Source organism: Aquarana catesbeiana, linkage group LG12 (assembly GCF_042186555.1).
Source record: "Aquarana catesbeiana isolate 2022-GZ linkage group LG12, ASM4218655v1, whole genome shotgun sequence".
Lineage (NCBI taxonomy): Eukaryota > Metazoa > Chordata > Amphibia > Anura > Ranidae > Aquarana > Aquarana catesbeiana.
This window is the reverse complement of record NC_133335.1, coordinates 227,664,606-227,685,397: the sequence shown is the minus strand read 5'-3', so window position 1 is coordinate 227,685,397 and position 20,792 is coordinate 227,664,606.

The following is a 20,792-nucleotide window of genomic DNA, read 5'->3' as shown; positions in this document are numbered from 1 at the left end:
ACCCGAGTCTCCCCCATCCTCCCGAGTCTCCCCCCATCCCACCCGAGTCTCTCCCATCCCACCCGAGTCTCTCCCATCCCACCCGAGTCTCTCTCCCATCCCACCCGAGTCTCTCCCATCCCTCCCGAGTCTCCCCCATCCCACCCGAGTCTCCCCCATCCCACCCGAGTCTTCTCCATCCCACCTGAGTCTCTCCCATCCCACCCGAGTCTCTCCCATCCCACCCGAGTCTCTCCCCCCATCCCACCCGCCTCTCCCCCATCCCACCCCATCCGAGTCTCCCCCATCCCACCTGCCTCTCCCCCATCCCACCCGAGTCTCTCCCATCCCACCCGAGTCTCTCCCATCTCACCCGAGTCTCTCCCATCCCACCCCATCCCCACCCGAGTCTCTCCCATCCCACCCGAGTCTCCCCCATCCCCTCCCGAGTCTCTCCCATCCCACCCGAGTCTCCCCCCATCCCACCCGAGTCTCTCCCATCCCACCTGCCTCTCCCCCATCCCACCCGAGTCTCTCCCATCCCACCCGAGTCTTCCCCATCCCACCCGAGTCTCTCCCATCCCACCCGAGTCTCTCCCATCCCACCCGAGTCTCTCCCATCCCACCCGAGTCTCTCCCATCCCTTCCCGAGTCTCCCCCATCCCACCCGAGTCTCCTCCATCCCACCCGAGTCTCCCCCATCCCTCCCGAGTCTCCCCCATCCCTCCCGAGTCTCTCCCATCCCTCCCGAGTCTCCCCCATCCCTCCGAGTCTCTCCCATCCCACCCGAGTCTCCCCCATCCCACCCGAGTCTCCCCCATCCCACCCGAGTCTCCCCCATCCCACCCGAGTCTCCCCCATCCCACCCGAGTCTCCTCCATCCCACCCGAGTCTCCCCCATCCCACCCGAGTCTCCCCCATCCCTCCCGAGTCTCCCCCATCCCACCCGAGTCTCCCCCATCCCACCCGAGTCTCCCCCATCCCACCCGAGTCTCCCCCATCCCACCCGAGTCTCCTCTATCCACCTGAGTCTCTCCCATCCCACCCGAGTCTCTCCCCCATCCCACCCGCCTCTCCCCCATCCCACCCCATCCGAGTCTCCCCCATCCCACCCGAGTCTCCCCCATCCCACCCGAGTCTCTCCCATCCCACCCGAGTCTCTCCCATCTCACCCGAGTCTCTCCCATCCCACCCCATCCCACCCGAGTCTCTCCCATCCCACCCGAGTCTCTCCCATCCCTCCCGAGTCTCCCCCATCCCTCCCGAGGTCTCTCCCATCCCACCCGAGTCTCCCCCATCCCACCCGAGTCTCCCCCATCCCACCTGCCTCTCCCCCATCCCACCCGAGTCTCTCCCATCCCACCCGAGTCTCTCCCATCCCTCCCGAGTCTCCCCCATCCCTCCCGAGTCTCCCCCATCCCTCCCGAGTCTCTCCCATCCCACCCGAGTCTCCCCCATCCCTCCCGAGTCTCCCCCATCCCACCCGAGTCTCCCCCATCCCACCCGAGTCTCCCCCATCCCACCCGAGTCTCCCCCATCCCTCCCGAGTCTCCCCCCATCCCTCCCGAGTCTCCCCCATCCCACCCGAGTCTCCCCCATCCCACCCCGAGTCTCCCCCATCCCACCCGAGTCTCCTCCATCCCACCTGCAGGCAGGGTTGCCAACCTCCCGCAGGCATTTTTTACCGACAAAAACATGGAAAATTTAATGGCGGAGCATATTTTTTTTTACTGGCAACCTGAAAAATGACAGAACTCCTCTTGAAAACGAACGCAGTGAATATTTGAACAATATAAACGTGATATGGAAATACTGACAATACCTACAACCAAGTCATTGGCTTGATTTACACTTAAAAACTCAACACATCATGAAATGATCAGCCGCTGATATTTACTGGGAGTTGCAAAAAAAAAATAAATCACTGATTTTTACAAACTGTCAGTAAATTTACTGGCGGTTGGCAACCCTGCTTGCAGGGTGTGAACAGTGCCTATAATGTAAATGCAAAAAAACTGGTCGGTACTTTGACCTTTCACAATGGATGACATGAAAACACAAATAAAAAAAACAACAGAACGCTGCAGACATGAAATCGCATATCAGATGCATTTCGATGCGTTGCGGAGAGTTTTGCGTAAAAGCAGCCACAGATCAGACTTACCGGTGACAGTTCTCTGGATGGAGGAAGACGACCCCCTCCCCCACTGTCCTCTCCAGGTGTCCCCCCCTACTCTGATAATTGCAATCAGCCGCTCTGTACAGGACTCTTCAATCTCACCTGTGGGTGGGGGAGGGGTCAGGTGTTTGCAGAGGAAGGAGAAGAGATCATCTCATGGAGGGCAGCAGACAGGTATGTGTCACCTTACCACAGAGGGGGGGGGGGGGGGGCTATTCACATGGTGGCTGAACTGACCCCCCCCCCCCCCGAACCGGGGCATGCAGCCGCCCAGGGCTGTTCATTTAGTGGGTGGTGCTTCAGGTCAGAAATTTTGGGATGAAAGCCCTGACCACCCTGCAAACACCTCCTGAAAAGTGATCCACCACAGCACTGACTTTGAACTAAAGCCTAAGGCTCTGTTTCCACTACTGCGAGTTGCTGTGCGACTTGACACATGCGAAGTCGCATGACAAGTCAAAACCCCATGTATTTCAATGGTCCCCCGTTTTAATTGGGGCGACTCCAAAAATGGTTCTTGCACTACTTTGTTCCTACTTCGGTGCGACTTGTTCTCACTGGTTGAATGACATCGCATCAAAAATCGCATTGTAAATCGCGCAATTCTGGGGATACAATGTGGAAACAGAGCCTTACACTGCAACGTCGTGCACGTGTGTCTATGCAAGTCGCCAAAAATAGTACAGAAACCTTTTCAAAGTCGGTGCAAGTTGGAGCTGATCTGAACGGTTCCATAAGCGGAAATAGGAGATGCGATTCCGTCATCTGACTTTGATCTGTCAAATCGCACGACAAGCCGCACCGGTGTGAACGGGGTCTGGCTGAGATGCGATTTCTCTGCGTTTGTGCCGATCCTCCATCTTCAGTCCCTTTTTCATTTTTTGTCTCTCATACTGTTGTACAGCGCTACAGCCTATGAAGTGCCATGACCCCGCCCCCGCCCTTCTCCCAGCCGCAGACTTCAAGATGCAGAGAGGAGGCGAAAGTTGGATCCTCCGCCTCCAAACCTGGACGTGGGAATCCTGACCTGTTCCGGCCCCTGAGGAACTACAACACCCAGCATGCCCCTCCCTGGCCGGTGTGCTTCAAGGAAACCCGAAAATGGTGAGTGAAGTAAAGTCTGTGGGGGGGGCTCTATCACGATTGCTTTTTGAGGCCACATTAAACCCAAAGCAAACATTTCTTACATTGAAGATTACCAATTCTTAGATGTGACGACTGCATTCGTTTTCTTTTTTTTTTTTTTTTTTTCTATTTTCATCTGGTGATCCTGCCAGTAAGTCTGTTTGTTTTTTCAACAGCACAAGCTCTCCTGCAGATGTATCAGTGATGAGGCAAACTATTAACCACTGACCAGGGTGCTTACAATGATCAGCTTTTATTTACTGATGTGTTATGTTTATCCCAAAAAGAAGAAAACTGTTATTGATTTCTCCTGTATTGTAACTGTACTGTCAGCCCTCAGCCCACAACATACAGTATATATTGTGTATACTCCTGGACAGTGGCGACCTGTCCCACTGGGGCTGTCCATACGTCAGGCCCCCTGAACTTCATTCGGGGAGCACGGGCGCCGCCCCCCTGTCCATATGTCCGGCCCCCTGATCTACATTCATTGGGGGCGCTGGATGAATGGATTACAATGGGGGGGGGGGGGGTCGCGGAGTCGTCTTCTTTTTTTTTTTTTTTTTCTTCTTGAAGCATGTGATTAAAGCCAAAGGCTCTCATTGGCTTCAAAAAAGGGTGGGCGCGGGGGGGGCAGAGCCCACCCAGTTGTGTTACGATAAGACTCGAAGATTCGTTTTTTCGTTTCAATCGTTTTTGTTTTTTTTTGTTTTTTTTTTTTGTTTGTTTTTACATTTTTCGGGTCATTCGTTATGATCAAAATTCGTTATTTCGAATAAATTCGTAACTTCGGAAAAATTAGAATTTGTTATGTTCCATTTGCTTAGATGCAGTATTCCTAAATTCGTAACTTCGGAAATTCGAAAATTTTAATCAATAACTAACTAATAATAACTATTAAATTATAGGTATTGGAATTTCCTTTCAAATATGGCTGTTAGTGAATGTAACGAATACAAATTTATCCGAAATAACGAATTATCCAAATGAACGAATGCCGCATCTAAATCAATAGAATGTAATGAATTAATAATAATACTTTTTTTTTTATTAGTATTATTATTAATAATTCGTTACGCTCCATTCGTTTAGATGCGGCATTCGTTAATTCATAACTTCGGATAAATTTTCATTCCTTATGTTCACTAACAGCCATATTTGAAAGGAAATTCCAATACCTATAATTTAATAGTAATTATTATTATTATTATTATTTATTATTATTATTATTATTATTATTTATTATTATTATTATTAGTTATTTTAGGTTTTTGGATTTTCGTTCTTCTTTTCAGATTTTCGAATTTTCCTAACCTTAGAATTTCTGAATTTTCAGAAAAATGTGTTATTTCCGAATTTGTCGAATTCCGTCGAAAAATGAATTTGGAACGAAACAAATTGCACATGTCTAGTTACAATAGCGAATGAACAACCTCTATTGTAACACTGAATCTCCTACCGGCCAATCAGACCCTATTGGCCGAAAGGAGATCCGATTGGATTGGCCAGCAGGAGACGCACAGGGGAGAAGGGAGAAGATGCACGCAGGGGACCTGAGCAGCAAACAAGCAGCTGGCCGGAGAGAAGCCGCCCGCCACATTGCCCACGAGATGGGGTAAAGGCGGGGCCCAGACTAACTCACCGGTATTAGGGGGGGGGGTGTTGCTGCCCGTGACCCCCGTTACTTGGCCGGCCCACTGACCTTGGAGGGGGGGTGGGGGTTGGGGCGGCTGTCACCGATTCCCACAAAGTGTCAGTTTGTGTCCGACTGGCCGCCGCAATATTGCAGTCCTGCTTTAAGTCGCTGATCGCTACCGTTATTACTAGTAAGAAAAAAAAATGTAAAAACAAATAAAAACTCCATAAAAATATCCCATAGTTTTGTAGACATTATAACTTTTGCGCAAACCAATCAATATACGCTTTATTGGGATTTTTTTTACCAAAAATATGTAGCAGAATACATAATATTGGCCTAAACTGATGACGAAATTTAGCTTTTTTACATTTTTTTTTTTTAATTTATTGGATATGTTTTATCGCAGAAAGTAAATAAAAAAAAAAAAAAAAGTGACCAAATGCCACCAAAAGAACGTTCTATTTGTGGGGGGGGGGGGGGGGGAGGACGTCAATTTATATATTTTTGTGTACAGTGTCGCACGACCGCGCAATTGTCAGATAAAATAACACAGTGCCGTATTGCCCCAAAAAAAATGCCCTGGTCATGGGGGGGGGGGGGGATAAATCTTCTTCCAGAGGTCAAGTGGTTAAGGCCTGATGAAGGGGGTCTGGTTTGGCCCCTGAAACGCGTTGGTTGTCTTGTATAGTCTTCCATCGGGTGGACTAAACTGGCTGGGGTGACGCTTTATTCTCAGATCTGATGATTTGTAGTACAGGAAACTCTGGGAATCTATTGGTGTGCGGAGTCCCCCCGTCCCCGAGTCTATGTGAGCGCGGGCAGAGGGGATCGAACGGTTTGGTTTTGGAGGCGAAGCTCCAATGCTGCTGTTCCTCCGGCGATCTCATCCTCTCACTGCACATGTAGTTGGTGCCCATTGTCCCCAGGCTTATTTGTTATGGGGGGGGGGTTGTAGAAGTTGATGCCGGCCCTTTAACAGTGGCAACCCTGATCTGCCAAACAGAGTATAGACATGCGCACAGGGTGTGCCAGGTGTGCCTGGGCACACCCTAATCACCTTGTGCACATTAGGAAAATTATCGCTCTGTGTGGCAGCGGGGAGATCAGTGTGCCAGGGCCACATATATAACTGCAACCGCTGTCAAGGCGTTGCAGGTACCTGCATTGGTGCCCCCTCCCCCATCCCCTACTCCATATAGAGGGGTGGCCCTTCTCTTCTGGGGCTGGAGGATGTCATCAATGGACTACAATCAGGGCTGCTATTAGAAATAACGGGGCCCCATACAGCCTACCTGACCCCCCCCCCCCCCCCCCCCGGTCGAAACTGACTGAGGACATTGAATTATCAGTCCTTTTCTCTGAAACCTCAGATGAATGAATAGCAAGCACTCTGAAGCTTCCTACTCATTCACAAACTGAAGCATAGTAAATAGAGTTTACAATGCTTCAGTGATGAATGGACACAGGAGTGATTGCTACCGATCGCTCATTGTGTTCATTCAGAAAAAGAAGGGGCCAGAAAATGACATATTTACCAGCCCCTCCCCCCCCCCCCCCACGCTCTAAATCCTGAAATATCCCCCTGTGTGCCCTCCTGTGACTCAGGTGCTGGGGGGGTGGTCTTGTCATTCACAGTAACCTGTGATTGGATGACATGGCTGTGTGGGAGGAGCCACGCTCAGCCACACTAAATTCAATTAACAAATCACCGCACGAAAGAAGCACCCAATTCAGATAAGGGGGTGTGGTTTGCGTTTTAGAGGCTGTTAGGTGTAACCATGGGTGTGACATGAAAGTGGGCGGCTCCTTTCAGCGAGATGCTGTTGCATTATAGGAACTGCCTTTTTTTTTTTTTTTTTCCTGGTTCAGACCGGCTCACTGGTGACCCATTCGCCTCTCCCACATATGAATTCTAGATTTTGCGGGGCTCATTCACATCAGTAGCGTTGCCCAGCGCAGTCCTGACGCAAGAACAAGGCGATTTTTCAATATGGCGCCAAAAACTGCATTTTTTTTTTTTTTATGCAACATGTTCCGCAGGACATAGAATTGTACTGCAAGCCGCGGCAGCGGGCGTTCACACCGCACTCCGGCGCACACGCCTCACGCGCACAATACCGCGCTCTGTGTGACGCGAATGAGTCCCTATGAGCAAAAAAAACAAAACAAAAAGAAAAACACGCAAACCCCTTTTAAGAAGTGATTGCGTTCTGGGGATTCCCCGCGCCAAAACCCTTTGCGAGCGAAATGGAATATTAATTATCCAGAAACGACGACTCGGCTTCGGAGATCCAATTAAAAATTCATAATGAGGCGTCAATACGCCGTCTATTTCTGGATGTACGGAGGGCTACACATGCCATTCAAAGACGCTAGGCGGGGGAGGGGGCCGTATATATAAAAAGAAACGCGAGAATCGGCGATGTAGCCAATAGTAACCAACCGGGCGCGAGCGTTCGCGGCGTCCCAGAAATAGCGGGCGACTGCGCCAATTTTCCATTTTTTTTTTTTTCTAAAATTATCCCTGCAGATGGAGAACGGAGTGACGAGATTGGATGTTCAGGCGCTGCGCCAGATATGGGGGACGTCCTAAAAAGAAAAAGAAAAAAAAATGATACAAAAGATGGCGGCTGCTCTGCTACAATGTAATTTTTTTTTTTCAATCTTTAAAGGGCCAGCGCACCCAAAAGTTATAAATTAATTGTAGGTGGAGCATGGCGTGGATTTTGTTTGCATTGCAGGGATGTTCCGCCTTTTGCTTTTTTGATGCGTTTGTGCTGGTTTCTCCCGCGTGGCAACGGACGCCTCACGAAAAACGCGTGGAAAAATGCGCAAAGTGCACCAGTAAAACGCATCAACCACAGCCTGCATAGGTGTGAACTAGGCCTAAAAAATAATAATAAATAATGGAACTTGCATGTGTCTATAAAAACGCAGCTTGTTTCTGTGCATTGCAGGAAAATGCGATTTTTTTTTTTTTTTTTTTTTTTTTTTTTCCGTGCGTTCCCGCAACGCAGAAGTTTGAATGTAGTGAACATGGGCCAAGCTGGGCCAGGACCTGGGCTCACGCACAAATGCGCAGTGCTTGTAGCGGGCGCAGTGGCGAGGGTGGAGGAATGTAGAAGGTCGACGGGTACAAAAGGCGCACCGTTTCGCGTCTTTCGTGTCCTCGGTGTGAATGGGGGGGGGGGGGCGGCTGAGTCACGAAGTGCCAATGACTAATCCAGCTATTAGGACGAGGCTGCCATTAATGCGTCCGTCTCTCAGCTGGAAGGTCCGTGCGTTTCGAGGGGACTAAAGCACAGGGGGGCAGCGTGTACTACCCTCCGAGCACATTACCCCCCCCCCCCCCCCCCCGGTTGAAGAGCAATAAAATGGAGATCTAAAGAACTTATTCACTCCATAGCCCGCTGCGCTTCGACCTACGCGGATTTTGTGTGTTGCGTTAGGCCACCTGTTCATTTTAAATAGGCTGTGCATGCACCGAAACGCATGAGAAAGTTATTTTACTCTATTTAAAAAAAAAAAAAAAAAAGACACCGCAATACGCAGCGCCTTGCATCTCCTGAGTTGTGGTTCACTATCGCTCCGGTGTGCTGCGATGCACGGTGCGTGCGATTTAAAGCTGAACCTTAACCTCTCGCTGCCCGAATAATGCATATCTGTGGCAGCAAAGAGGGTGGGCTTTAAAGGGTGACTCCACTTTCGTGGGGGGAAAAAAAGTTGCAAATAGGAAAAAGATAGGATATACAGTCGGTACACAAGTCGTATTGTAATTGAATGTTATTAGAAATTACTTGTACTTTTTCAATCTGCAGCCGCTGTCATTTTCTGTAAAATACAATATGGCCACCGGGAGGCGCTCTGTACACAGATGGTATAGAGAACCCCCCCCCCCCCCCCCCCCCAAAAAATGCAATATGGCCACCTGGAGGCGCGCTCTGTACACAGATGGTATACAGAACACCCACCCCCCCCCCCCCAGAAATGCAATATGGCCACCGGGAGGCGCTCTGTACACAGATGGTATACAGAACGCCCCCCCAGAAATGCAATATGGCCACCTGGAGGCGCTCTGTACACAGATGGTATACAGAAAGTCCCCCCAGAAATGTCATTTCCTGCTTGTGCCACCGATTTTCCCAGAAGTCTGCATTAAGATACAAGTCAGATTTTTGGCATCCCCTGTAACAAAAATGTCAATTTTTGGGGAGATACTCCCCAATAGGAAATCACATCTAAAGGGATGCAGGCCCAGCAGCTTTCCTCATTAGAGCCCTGCAGGTGCAGCAGCTGATTGATAATGATAAAGTCACATGTTGCAGTTATTATGAGCATAGATGTAAATCAGCCCTGGAATGTATGCAGTGCCTGTACAGCAGGGCTGGTGTGTGAGAGGAAGAAGCAGCACAAGGAGCCAATCGGTTCATGTGCTGGCAAAAAGCATGCTGATGGGAGGAGAGAGCAGAAAGATGAGCTCATTGCTGCGCAGCTTCTCTCACTTTCCAGTCACAGGCTGGGGTTGGATCCAGGACGACCTGGGCTCAGAGGAAGTGGGCTGCATCAGACTGAGGACATCTAGTGGTAGAGAAAATTTACTGTGGGGAAAACCCAGGGTTGAAGGTGAACATTGCAGCAAAAGCTAGTTTGGTATTTATTGTCCATTTCTATCAGGATCATTTTTCCTGGAATTCTGCTTCAATCGTTGGCGGCAGAGTTAAGATTCCGAACAGTCGTTTTGTTTGCTCCAAACTTGTCAGAATTGCACACCGGATGCGATCCCCCGGAATCACCCAGCGGGAGGGATCAGCACTTCCAATTCACTTATGGCGAGAGATTCGGCATAGGCCGGACAATGCTAATTTCCTGGCTGTATTATGCTTTCCCAGTCACTGACCAATCACAGGAATCCTTGTAACCATGAAGAAGGGAGGCGCGGGATACAAGACGCTGTGCGGCGTTCCACTTTAGGAAAGGAAATCTATAAGAGGGATTGTTTTCTCCCTGGTGGGGCAGCTCCACATACTTGTAGCCACCTTGTATTTAAGAGAAGTCTGGGAAATTTCCCTTTCCTGGGTAGAAGTTTCCCTGGGACAGATTATAACTTCCCATTTGGCTTCTCCCCTGTGGTCTAGAGTCCCTGCAGTACCCTACTGCCGCCACTAGGTGTCACTGACATTAATGGCTGCTGTTCTGGGGTTGAGCCTTTATGTCCCTAGTGGTCACCACTAGTAATTTCCTGCAGTGGTGCATGCTGGGGGATGCTTTTAAAGCTTGGGGAGTGGCCTGGTGAGCTCTCTTTCCCCTGGGCTTCGGCCTGGGGAGGAGGTGTGTAAGTGTTTGTTCTGCCTAGGCCCGAGCCTTGTGAGTTTAGCACAGGATTTCCCAGGCTGCCCTGCCATGGTGGAGGAGGGTGTGGCCTCCAAGATGAATGAGCCCAATGGATGTCTGCTGAAGAGGGATCCTGGCACTGCCTTGGACTAATGGATGAGGACCCAACCCTAAGCCTCTCTCCCGGTGAACCCGGAGCAATAAAACCTGGAAAGTGACTGGTGCCCTTTCTTGTCATGTGACATCCACTGCGCCGTGGATCCACCCCGGGGTAAATGCCGACTTTCACCCCGCTGGAGATGAGTCCACTTCTCTACCCAACACAGGAGGAGTGCTACATACATGACAGGGCCACAAGGGGGCGCTTCAGATCAAATCCACATGGAGGAAGAATAAAGGATGGTCCAAGACCTAGAACTAGATGGACTTGTGTCTTTTTTCAACTAACCATGTAGGACCACAATATATATTTTCTCATGCAAATTAACCCCTTCATGTTGCCCCCTAGCGGCCCTGTAATGCGAGGAGGGGGAACAGCTTCCCGATCACGTAACCATTGTTATTGGCTATTACAGCAGTCACATGTTCAGGAGGCCGTCTCACTGGCTTTCGATAAGAAGCTGCGACTGAGAGATGTAGGTGACAGCTCAGTCAGCATGCAGAGAATGTGCAACCTGAGACCACCATCAGTGTGTGTGTGTGGTGGCTGGGCGTTACACGGTCTGGAAGCGGTGAAGCCGACGCGTTCCAGGAGTCTTCACATCAGTGGCGGCCTGTCCATTAGGGGCACACGGGCGCTGCCCCCCTCCATGTGTCCGGCCCCCTGATCTACATACGATCTTATTGGTCGCCTAGCACCTAGGAGGAGAGAGGAGACGCACGGCATCTGCATTGCGGAAGCCGCCGTGCTGGCGGAGAGAACACCGGAGCCGCAACCGGCCACCTAGATGGGGGCCGCCATGCACGAGGACACCGGAGCCACCACCTAGATGGATCTGCCGTGCCCAAGACACCGGAGGCGCTGCCCATCACCTAGAATCTAGGTGGTGGGCAGTGGCTCCGGTGTCTTTGAGTACAGTGGACCCCATCTAGGTCCTAGATGAAGTTCGCTGTGCTCAAGGACACCGGAGCCTCCACATAGATGAGGTCTGCCGTGCCAAAGATACCGGAGCCGCTGTCCGCTACCTGCAACCTAGGCGGACTAGATGAGGTCTGCTGTGCCCAAGACACCGGAGCCGCTGTTCGCTACCTGCAACCTAGGCGGACTAGATGGGGTCTGCTGTGCTCAAGGACACCGGAGCTGCTGCCTGCCTTCTAGGTGGGGTCCGCCGTGCACGAGGACACTGGAGCCGCCACATAGATGGGGTCCGCCATGGCCAAGACACCGGAGCCACTGTCTGCCACCTAGATGGGGTTCGCCATGCTCGAGGACACCGGAGTCGCTGCCCATCACCTAGAATCTAGGTGGTGGGCAGCGGCTCCAGTATCCTTGAGCACAGCGGACCCCCTCTAGTGCCTAGAGGGCGTCCACCGTGCCCAAGACAGTGAAGCTGCTGCCCATCACCTAGATGGGGTCCGCCGTGCTCAGACACCGGAGCCGATGCCCATCACCTAGATGGGGTCCACCATGCACGAGGACACCGAAGCCACCACCTAGATGGGGTCCGCCGTGCTGCTGCCCGCCCCCCGCTGCCTGCCACCTAGATGGGGTCCGCCTTGCTCGAGGACACCGGAGCCACCACCTTGATGGGACCGCCGTGCCCAAGACACCGGAGGCGCTGCCTATCACCTAGAATCTAGGTGGTGGGCAGTGGCTCCAGTGTTCTTGAGCACAGCGGACTCCATCTAGGTCCTAGATGAGGTTCGCTGTGCTCAAGGACACCGGAGCCTCCACATAGATGAGGTCTGCCGTGCCCAAGACACCGGAGCCGCTGTCCGCTACCCGCAACCTAGGCGGACTAGATTGGGTCTGCTGTGCTCAAGGACACCGGAGCCGCCACATAGATGGGGTCCGCCATGCTCAAGACACCGGAGCCGCTGCCCGCCACCTAGATGGGGTCCACTGTGCTTGAGGACATCGGAGCCGCAGCCCATCACCTAGAATCTAGGTGGCGGCCAGCGGCTCCGGTGTCCTTGAGCACAGTGGACCCCATTTAGGTCCTAGATTGGGTCTGCTGTGCTCAAGGACACCAGAGCCACTGCCCGCCACCTAGGTGGGGCCCGCCATGCACGAGGACACTGGAGCCGCCACATAGATGGGGTCCGCCGTGGCCAGGACACCGGAGCCACTGTCTGCCACCTAGATGGAGTTCGCCGTGCTCGAGGACACCGGAGCTGCTGCCCATCACCTAGAATCTAGGTGGTGGGCAGCGGCTCCGGTGCCCTTGAGCACAGCGGACCCCCTCTAGGGCCTAGAGGGGGTCCACCGTGCCCAAGACAGTGGAGCTGCTGCCCATCACCTAGATGGGGTCCGCCGAACTCGGACACCGGAGCCGATGCCCACCACCTAGATGGGGTCTGCTATGCATGAGGATACCGGAGCCACCACCTGGATGGGGTCCGCAGTGCTGCTGCCCGCCCCCCGCCACATAGATGGGGTCTGCCATGCTCGAGGACACCGGAGCCACCACCTAGATGGGGTCCGCCGTGCCCAAGACACCGGAGCCGCTGCCCATCACCTAGAATGTAGGTGGTGGGCAGTGGCTCCGGTGTCCTTGAGCACAGCGGACCCCATTTAGGTCCTAGATGGGGTCTGCTGTGCTCAAGGACACTGGAGCTGCTGACCGCCATCTAGGTGGGGTCCGCCGTGCTCGAGGACACTGGAGCCACCACATAGATGGGGTCCGCCGTGGCCAAGACACCGGAGCCGCTGTCCGCCACCTATAATCTAGGTGGTGGGCAGCGGCTCCGGTGTCCTTGAGCAGAGCGGACCCCCTAGGTCCTAGAGGGGGTCCGCCGTGCTCAAGACAGCGGAACCGCTGCCCACCACCTAGATGGGGTCCGCTGTGCTCCAGGACACCAGAGCCACTGCCCGCAGCCCACCACCTAGAGTGCGTACGTACTGGACCGACTGGCAGATGGCGGTTGGGGTGGGGGGTAGTGCCGCTGCTGGGGAGGGTTGTTTGCCGCCCCCCCCCCCCCCAAAAAAAAAAACCCACCAGATGTCACTGCTTCACATCCACCTTCATCTTGGAGCTACAGATACATTAATTGGAACCAGGATGAAGTCAGAACTCCATATGTCTTCTGGGTCCGGGATTTGAATGTATTAGTCATTGGATTGTGTCAGCCGGGCATTTTTTTTTTTTTTTAATTGTTTCCTTTAATGGGAATTTGGAATTCTAGAACTGTCACTTAAATTTGGTAATTTAGATGGATCAGTAAGACGTGTGCCGGCATTACCAAATCACATCCGCCGTAACTGTATCCCCCTAATAAAAATGCTGCCCCCGAACCCGGTCATATGACTCGGAGCCTAGGCAGCCCAGGTCACGTGATCACCACTACCTGGAGCATTGTGGGTTATCTTGTTATTGGAGACTGCAGGGAATGAATTGTTTTCGATGGGACAGAGAATGTCAGATGAGAGGATCAGCAAGGCACAACCATTGGACTGCACTACCAAGCAGGAGGCGGAGCCTCTATATGTATTTAATCATATATGGCTTACTGGTTGTACATCAATAAGAAAGTAGAGGATCTGAGACCGATCGCCCATTTTTACAGAGATCATAGGTGTGCGCACAGGGTGTGCCAGGTGTGCCTGGGCACACCCTAATCACCCCGTGTGGTGCATATTTCCAAAGTGTAGTCCCCTGATATTTCACCAAATTTAAAAAAAAAAATCTTTTTTTTTTCTCCTAAAAAAATTGTAAGATAGTTATTAAAATAATATTGTAACTGCCCTACTGACACCACCAATATCTGCTCTTATGACACCATTCACTGCTCTACTGACACCTTCCGTTTATATAAACATGCACACATATGTTTGAGCTTTGGGATGCACACCTATGACCGAGATCACATGACCACATCCTTGGTTATTGATTATTTTCAATACATTAAAAGGGACAGAACCCGACCATGAATAGTATGTGGGGGAGGGGGTGGTGGAACGGTAGACGCATTTAACAACCAGCCCCAGCACCTTTTTACATTTTACTGAAGTGGTAATGAATTTGTGATTATTTTAAAGTATAACAAAAAATGAGTAAAAAAAAAATAATAATAAAAAGAAAAATTATATTATGTATATGTGTGTGTGTGCGTGTATATATAATATATATATATATATATATATATATATATATATATATATATATATATATATATATATATATATATATATATATATATATATATATATATATATATATATATATATATATATATATATATATATATTAGAATATATATATAATTTATTTTTTGGATAGAGTGGAAAGTTATTACTGGAAGTGAAAAATTCCCCGAATTTGGTGTCACCAGAACAGGAATTGAGGGGAAATCTTCCAATGGGGACACTAGTTTAGAGATTCCCCCAATTTGAAGGGATTTCCTCTCACTTCCCGTTTTGGCAAAACATTCAGTGGCGCACAGGCGAGACATCGGGGGTCTTTTAGACCCTGGATGTCTCATTTAAGAGAACCTGTCACCTTAAAATCATCACATAGGGGATTTTTGTGATTGGAAAAAAAAAAGTAAAGTGAAAAAAAAATTTTTTTTTCTTTTTAATTTTGTTTGCAAAAAAATAGTTAAACCCAAGCACATAAAATCTCCTTCCAATTTTTTTTTTGCGGCTCCCCCCCCCCCCCCCACATATAAGCACATACGAACGTAAACGCTTGCGTCGGGGGGCACCCACACATGAAAACATTGATTGCGATTTATGTAACGTAACCTATGGCCGCGCACGCCGGAGTGAGAGCGATAATTCTAGCAGCAGACCTCTTCCGTAAACACTAAACTGATAACCTATCGGAGGCTTCTGAAGTGTCGGCTATAGAAAATAAAATGTAGGGTATCGAAGTTTGGCGCCATTTCACAGGGCGTGTGCAAATTTTAAGGTGTGGCATGCTGGGTATACCATTTACTCAGCGCAAGCTCGTCTTTTATATATTTTACCAAAATTGTTAGTATTTTATTGTGTTTGTTTGCCCTAAAATTCACATTCGTGGTTTTTTTTTTTTTGTTTTGTTTTTTTTACTGGCATTTTGCATTTCCTCGACCTCTGCGGTAATATTGTGTGACTACCGCTATTTTACTCTCTAGGGTGTCTGCTTTCAGAAAATATAGAATGTTTGGGGGTTCCCTGTAATCTTCAGGCCTAAACATTATTAATTTTTTTTTTTTTTTTTTTACCATGTACAAAAAACGGCTCTGGCAGCAAAAAGGCTAAACAACTCAGAATAAAAACAGGGTGAATAAGATATACTAGAGATTCAGCAAGCGTCCCCGCCCCCCTTTTACACCTTCCCTCTAGGATGCTTCTATATTGCTGGAATAACATATCATGTTATATATTTAGCACCCTGGAGTTTAGGCGGGGTTGCTCCTAAATTTACCTGCCAGGTATAGATGCCTTGGCTAATTGTTGAGGATCAATTGATTTCATTAGATTGTAAGCTCTTCTGAGCAGGGCCCTCTTAATCCTCTTGTACCTTATTGTATTATAACTGTATCGTCTCCCTTTTATATTGTAAAGCGCTGCGTAGGCTGTAATTGCTGCACTTCTCTCTTTTGCCACTAGATGGCATTAGATAAGTCAAGGGCGATGCAAGGACAGATTAGGAGTATATGGGGGTATCTCAGCCAATGGGCAGAGGTTTTCTTGAGACCCTTGGCCTGCTGGGAGAGCCTATATATATTCGGGTGGAGTCAGGTGATCTGGGTTCTGTGCCACCTGGACGGCTGTCTGGGTGGACGTGTATCGTGTGTTTGGGCCTATCCTGGGCACAGCCAGAAGCAAGAGAGCAGCGCAGGGTTGGGATTGCGGCAGTCCAACCAGAAGTGACGGTTCTGCCGGCTGGAGAACCTGTTGTGGTCGGAGGTAGAGGGGAAACTGTCACCACTAAGGGACCAACCACCTTATTACCACCTTATTACCACCTTATTACCAGGGACCACAGTGAGTAAATGAAGCAAGCACCGGAACAGTATTCTCACCAATCAGGGATGGAGAAGAATCGGGAAACTTCAGCAGGTATTAAGCCAGGGACCCAACCAGCGGAGGTGACGCTTGCAGAGCCGCCTTGTGTGTCAAGCCAGGGACCGAGCAGATGATATATTTATATATATATTTATTTTATTTAATATACATGTTCTTTGATATTTTTTTTTTATTATTTAATATACATGTTCTTTGATATTTTTTTTTATTTAATATACATGTTCTTTGATATTTTTTTTTATTATTTAATATACATGTTCTTTGATTTTTTTTTTTTTTATTTAATATACATGTTCTTTGATATTTTTTTTTTATTATTTAATATACATGTTCTTTGATTTTTTTATTTTATTTAATATACATGTTCTTTGATTTTTTTTATTTTTATTTAATATACATGTTCTTTGATTTTTTTTATTTTATTTAATATACATGTTCTTTGATATATATATTTTTTTATTTAATTATATATATATATATATATATATATATATATATATATATATATATATATATATATATATATATATATATATATATATTGTGTGTGTGTATGTATGTATGTATATGTATATATATATATATATATATATATATATATATATATATATATAATTTTTTTTTATTTAATATACATGTTCTTTGTATGTGTATGTATATGTATGTATATATATATATATATATAAAATATACACACATACGGGTATATGAGGGTAGTATATATGCACCTATAGGGCCAGTTCACACCACATGAGTTCCAGGGGCTTTTTTTTCTGCATCTAAAACACATAGGAAGTAGGTTACATGGTTTTCTATGGCATAGTTCACACCAGTGTTTGCAGTTCCAGTTTCGTTAAAAAAAAAAAAAAAAAAAGTAGAACATGCTGCGTTTTTACAGCAGAGAATTGTACTGGAACCAGGTACAACGCATCAAAAACGCACCGGAATGCACATACATGCATCAAAACCGCCCCAAACCCCGGTACAGTGAAAAAAATTTTGGGGAACAAAAGGGAAAAAAAAAAAAAGCATCTGGAACGCATCAAAAACGTGGCAAAAAACTTGCATGCAGAAACTCATCCAGAACAGATGCGGAGGTCGTTCTTCTGTGGTGTGAACTAGCCCTTGGTTCACACCACAAAAAAAACGCACTCCAGATCTGTTCCGGATGCTTGTCTGCATACGTGGTTTTTAATGCGTTTTTAGCGCGTTCCAGTGCGATTTTTTTTTTTTTTTTTTTTTTTTTTTATGCATTTCAGTGCGTTTTTTTTTAATGTGTTTTAAGAGCCAGTTCACACCACATGCAGTCCAGTGCGTTTCTGCATCAGAAACGCATAGAAAGTAGGTTATATGATTTCCAATGGCATGGTTCACACCAGTGCAATCAGTTCCAGTTCCAGAAAAAAAAAAAAAGTAGAACGTGCTGCATTTTTTTTTCCTGCACTGGAACGCTGTAAAGATCATCAAAAACACACCGGAATGCACATCTCCTTATTAAGGTTAGAAAAAAAGAGGGGGGGAATGCATTGAACTGTATCACAAACGCGCATGCAGAAAAGCATCTGGACTTTGTTTCTATGGTGTGAACTGACCCTCGCCATGTTCCAGTGCAGGAAAAATGCAGCATGTTCTACTTCTTTTTTTTTTTTTTTTTCTCTGGAACTAACCGCACTGATGTAATGATTGATGCCATTGTGTTCCAATGCTTCCCCCCCCCCCCCCCCCCACACATTTTTTTTGTTAACCTTAAGGGCAGTTCACACCACATGCAGTCCAGTGCATTTTTTTTCTGCATCAAAAACGCACGGAAAGTAGGTTTATATGGTTTTCAATGGCATAGTTCACACCAGTGCTTGCAGTTCCAGAAAAAAAAGGTAGAACATGCTGCATTTTTCCTGCACTGGAACGCTGTAAAACGCACCGGAATGCACCTAAAATGCACCAAAAACGCACTGCAACACACTTATCCTTATTTAAGGTTAAGAAAAAAGAGGAGGTGGGGGGGAAAGCACTGGACTGCACCAAAAACGCACCGGAACGCATCAAAAACGCGCATGCAGAAAAGCACCTGGAACGCATCCGGACTGCATTTCTATGGTGTGAACTGACCCTAAATAAGGACAGAAGTGTGTTGCAGTGCGAGTTTTAGGTGCTTTCCAGTGCGTTTTTTATGCGTTTTACAGCATTCCAGTGCAGGAAAAATGCAGCATGTTCTACTTTTTTTTTTTTTTTTTTTTTTTTCTGGAACGCACTGGTGTGAACTAGGCCATTGGAAACCACATAACCTACTATTCATGTGTTTTTGATGCAAAAAAAAAAAAAAGCACTGGACTGCGTGTGGTGTGAACTGGCCCTTACTCGATATTTTTTTTTTTTCTCTATACTTAATGTATAACGGGATGTTGGTGTTATTATAGGGTATCAATCATACTTAATATTGTTTGATTTGTAATACAGGAGGAGTGTTACTGGCCGGATCACCAGCAGAAAACAGGAGGAAAAGGACCAAAAAAAAAAAAAAGAAAACGATTGCAGCCGCCACATCTAATGATCGGTAAGACGCAATATATTACATTTCTGGTTTTGGGTTTTTTGCTGCTTTAAGACTCAAAAAAAAACAAAACAAAGACAAACAAATGAAAAAAGAGCAAAACATGTTTATTTTATTAATTACAGGTACAGTCCCTATAAAATGTAAGGCTTTCTATTCATTACAGGAACTTGTATAGCGCCATCATTTTTTTGCAACGCTTTACATATACAGTATATACATGTGTGTGTGTATATATATATATATACAGTATGTCAGAAAAGTAAGTACACCCCTCACATTTTTGTAAATATTTTCTTCTATCTTTTCATGTGACAACACTGAAGAAATGACACTTGTCTACAATGTAAAGTAGTGAGTGTACAGCTTGTATAACAGTGTAAATTTGCTGTCCCCTCAAAATAACTCAACACACAGCCATTAATGTCTAAACCGCTGGCAACAAAAGTCAGTACACCCCTAAGTGAAAATGTCCAAATTGGGCCCAAAGTGTCAATATTTTGTGTGGCCACCATTATTTTCCAGCACTGCCTTAACCCTCTTGGGCATGGAGTTCACCAGAGCTTCACAGGTTGTCACTGGAGTCCTCTTCCCCTCCTCCATGACGACATCACAGAGCTGGTGGATGTTAGAGACCTTGTGCTCCTCCACCTTCCATTTGAGGATGTCCCACAGATGATCAATAGGGTTTAGGTCTGGAGACATGCTTGGCCAGTCCATCACCTTTACCCTCAGCTTCTTTAGCAAGGCAGTGGTCATCTTGGAGGTGTGTTTGGGGTCGTTATCATGTTGGAATACTGCCCTGCGGCCCAGTCTCTGAAGGGAGGGGATCATGCTCTGCTTCAGTATGTCACAGTACATGTTGGCATTCATGGTTCCCTCAATGATCTGTAGCTCCCCAGTGCCGGCAGCCCTAGACCATGACACTCCCACCACCATGCTTGACTGTAGACAAGACACACTTGTCTTTGTACTCCTCACCTGGTTGCCCCCACACACGCTTGTCACCATCTGAACCAAATAAGTTTATCTTGGTCTCATCAGACCACAGGACATGGTTCCAGTAATCCATGTCCTTAGTCTGCTTGTCTTCAGCAAAGTGTTTGTGGGCTCTCTTGTGCATCATCTTTAGTAGAGGCTTCCTTCTGGGATGACAGCCATGCAGACCAATTTGATGCAGTGTGCGGCGTATGGTCTGAGCACTGACAGGCTGACCCCCCCACCCCTTCAACCTCTGCAGCAATGCTGGCAGCACTCATACGTCTATTTCCCAAAGACAACCTCTGGATATGACGCTGAGCACGTGACCTCAACTTCTTTGGTGGACCATGGCGAGGCCTGTTCTGAGTGGAACTTGTCCTGTTAAACCTCTGTATGGTCTTGGCCACCGTGCTGCAGCTCAGTTTCAGGGTCTTGGCAATCTTCTTATAGCCTAGGCCATCTTTATGTAGAGCAACCATTCTTTTTTTCAGATCCTCAGACAGTTCTATGTGAGGTGCCATGTTGAACTTCCAGTGACCAGTATGAGAGAGTGAGAGCGATAACACCAAATTTAACACACCTGCTCCCCATTCACACCTGAGACCTTGTAACACTAACGAGTCACATGACACCGGGGAGGGAAAATGGCTAATTGGACCCAATTTGGACATTTTCACTTTGGGGTGTACTGACTTTTGTTGCCAGCGGTTTAGACATTAATGGCTGTGTGTTGAGTTATTTTGAGGGGACAGCAAATTTACACTGTTATACAAGCTGTACACTCACTACTTTACATTGTAGCAAAGTGTCATTTCTTCAGTGTTGTCACATGAAA